Below are 4,270 nucleotides of genomic sequence, written 5' to 3' on the forward strand. Positions count from 1 at the left end.
GCTAGTAAAAATTAATGCGAAAACTTTCATAGAGAAAATGTATGTGTAAAGTTAGATATGAAATTTTTTTTTATTGTCTATGATATTCGCTGTCTGATAGGTTAAGAATTAATTTGTCGTGAATTTGAATTTTATTTAAGAATTTGTTATTGGCTAATGTGTTATTGCATATATAAAGTGAAATTCGAATCCGTATCACTTATTTAAATAAACGAGTTGGCTAATTACTCAACCAATTCAAGTTGATTTATATATGAAATTTATTCATAAAATTTTTTAATTTAGTTTAACCCGTAATCAACTAATAGCAGTTGTTTATATCTGGGTCTATTAAACATAGATTCAGTCGACTAAAGAATGAGCCACTAAACTACACTCAATATTAGGCCAAATAATGTCTATCCAATAGTAATGAGTCTTGTCTGTGTGGCTTCGTCCTTATAAATCGAACCAACTTAAATACAGGTCTTTATAACTCATATCTGATTCGACTTGGGAATAGCAAGCCAAATGTTCTCTTTACTACTTTGGTTACCATTATTAAAGTGATAACTAAGTTAATATGAGATAATATTTTTACCATGTAAAGAAATAACCAAACATGATTACTTCCTCTCCAAAAAATAATTAAGTCACATCTACAACTCTATATAAATACCTCAAGTATTTTCATTCCCATTTCATTTACACCGACTAAAATTCTTATTAATTTAAACATCAAAATTTCTTCCAGATATTTTTATCATAATCAGGCGAGAACGTCAAAAAAACTACTATTCCAACAAACAAATCAAAATCTTTAACCTCCATTTCAACCTCGCATCCAAACTTAAATTTAATCCGGTTTTAGGTAATATTTCATAGCATTAATTTTATTAGATAAGAACAAAAATTATAAAAGTTTTATACTCCTACGCAGTGAGATAGAGATTAACTTATTTTTTCTTGTTAACTTAACCTTTTGAATAAGAAATTTTATAATATAATATTAAAATTTTTATAATAAAAAAATTTAAAATTTGATATTTGTTATTTTTAAATAAAAAATAAAAAATATTATATATACATATTAAAAATAATTATTAAAATTAGTTATTATATATTTGTATATAAATATTTATACAATTAAATTTCTTTTTAATATGTATTTTATATTTTAATATATATTCTATATTAATAATTAATTTTAATGTATATTTAATATAATTAAAAAAATATAAAACAAATAAAAATTTACTTATGCAAAAAGCATTCAAGCAAAACCCAAAACAACTCTCTCTTGGTTATGATCCATGACGGACTCCACCATGACTGAATTCTACCATCACCTCGAGTAATCATTCTCATTTTCATTCTCTTTCCTACTACTTTTTCTTCTTTCAGTCCAAAATCTTTACGCAACAAATTGGATGAAAATAACTACAACACATGAACTATATTCGGTTTCAGACAAAAATAATAAAAAATGAAGTGTTTGTCTTGTTTGATTATTTTATATTGTTTTCGTTGTTTTTTCAAAGTAATCCATGCAATCATGCATGTTGTGTCCTACTGCCATTGGCTTTTCTCTTCCCTAAAAGCTTTTCGAACCTCTATACCATGTAAAAGTGGTTATAATTGTATAAATAAACAGCAAATTATGCAGAGATATATTACTTATAATGTAAGAAGCATTGTATAAATACACCCACCATTCTTTCTACGTATGTTAAGTCTTATATCTTATTTATGTATATTGTAAAGATGCAATTAGTTTATAATATAATTGTGATATGTTAATGATATTCATTATAATTTGTTTAGCTGTAATATATAAATAAATAACTCTCTGCAAAATTTTGTGCGCAACGTACAAAATTAAATTTATAAAATAAAAATAATGAGTGCATTAATAAATTAAGAGATATCAAATCTCATTATAAGAAAAACACTGAGTACCGTTAGATTTATTGGCAAAAATAAAAAAATTTGCCAATACTATGTTTACCGGCAAATATTCCATCGGATTAAATTCGAAATGGTATAAACCTCGCCAGTAAATATTTATCATTGAATTTTAATGTCCACCGATAACTTGCAGCGAATTTAGCATCAAAATATGATAGTTTACGGTCAAAACATCTTATGAGCATTATCAGCGAAAAAATCTAATAGTAACGTTGAAGTCATAAGTTGAGCCTTCGTGCCACTTTACCATGAAAAAAATCCGTTGGAAAATCCGAAGAAAAATATTTTTTATTTTTTTAAAACAATATGAATGATCGCTACTGTCGAAAAATCCGTTGGTAGCGTCAATACCTTTTTTTGTAATCTAAGATGGACCTCGATACGTAATAATTGATAGTCAAATCTCAATTAACAACAAATAAATTAGTATTTTATCTGAAAACAATGATTTATATATAATGTAAAATATCAAATATACATAATGTAAACATGAAACGAAAGTTTGATAACGAAATACAGAAGATAGAACTAGAATTATATTGTCATTAATTTTATTCAGATTAATCAACTTCTTTCTCTGGTTCATCATCTTTCTCTTTCGAGATAATTTCCTTATCATAGAACTCGTCTTCTTCTTCTTCGTCTCAATCAACTCCGTCTTCTTCTTGAAGATCGTCGTCGTCCAATAGTAGTGTGACGTCATCTACCTTAAGGTCAATAATGTCATCATTCATAATAGCCGACCTAAGGGTGATCGGATCACCAGTATCAACCACTATTTTCGAAGGAGTTAGGTCATGAATTTGGAAAGGTTCCTGACCCTCTGTCCCATCAGACTTGATGCGACCTCTTAGCTTAATCTTAACTACAACCACCCAATTAGACTTGCATGATCCCGAAAAAGACAAGTAGTATACTTGTCATGTATTTTGAGGTAGAATAAAAAATCGTAGTGTCTATATTTCCTAGTCACATTTACTTCAATGATATTGTAGTTCTTGTGATTTTATATTCCTTGTCACGAAGATGGATCATACTATTTACATTTAAACATGCACACCTTGTATGTAGTGCGACCAAAATATTCTAATTGAATTATATTGTGCAACACATTATACCAATGAGAATGACCACCGCCTGAATCTCCACAAACCTAGACCCCGGTGTTATCTGTTTTCTTTCCAACCAACCATTATAAAGAATGGAACCAATATCTATTAATATTGTATATCGGGTAGCTTGTGCCCTTATTCATTGGATCCCAACTAAGTGTAACTAGTTCCAAATCTTTTGTGTCAGCTAGATGCATTTTGACGTATTCTTTGAATCAAGAAAAAAAATTATTTAGTGATGTATCAGGATTTATTTCTTGGAATAAACTATGATACAATAGGATAAATAAAAAAATTTCAGTGTAATAAAGTTTTGATTAGATGACAAAGATAGTATCTTACTAAATGCAATAGTTACAAAGACTTAAAAACTCACATCAGGTAAAGTAAAACCTGGTCACAGTTAAGCAACAGATGTAGATGTGCGGCATTGATTTTCTTTTTCTCTAACAAATATTCACTACCCGCACTCATTGCAACTCCTTCCGGAAGAAATATTTGATACGTTGGTTCTTCTAACGATGATTTTTCTCTCTCATCATTCCTTCCAACTCTTGTTCTACGTGCCTCAATACGAGGTTCAAAATAGAAGGAATAAAATGTGGATATTTCTTTGGCTAAGAATGTTTCGTAGATACTATCCTCGATCCGAGCTCCGTTCTTCATGGTGTGCTTGAATGATCCAATCATTCTTTCAAACGGGTACACCCACTTAAATTGGACTGTCCCACATACTCTTGCTTCGTATAGTAGGTGCATTGTTAAATGTTCTATGACATCAAAAAATCCGAGAGAGAATATCCTTTCTAACTTATAAAGAATGTTCTTCTCCACGACTATGAGATTATTTACGTTAAGTTTCGTAGCACATAAATTCCTACAAAACTCACTTATTTCTATAAGGGATTTCCAGATTTTGGTAGGAAGTTCTTGAAATGCAACAGGAAGCAATGACTCCATAAAGACATGACAATTATGACTCTTCAACCCAGCAAGCCTATCTTGTGAGACGTTTGTACACCTACCTAAGTTAGAGATGTAACTATCGGAAAACTTCAATCTTCTAATCCACCTACAAACATTTTTCTCTCGTCCTTCGTTAGAGCGAACACCGTCTTTGGTTTACCCCACTGGCCATTACCAAGTCTCGTTAAGTTTATATTTGGTCGTCTGCAAATGTCCACCAAGTCTAACATTGCTTTATCATTATC

The sequence above is a fragment of the Arachis stenosperma genome, chromosome 2 (genome assembly GCF_014773155.1).
Source record: "Arachis stenosperma cultivar V10309 chromosome 2, arast.V10309.gnm1.PFL2, whole genome shotgun sequence".
Classification (NCBI taxonomy): Eukaryota; Viridiplantae; Streptophyta; class Magnoliopsida; order Fabales; family Fabaceae; genus Arachis; species Arachis stenosperma.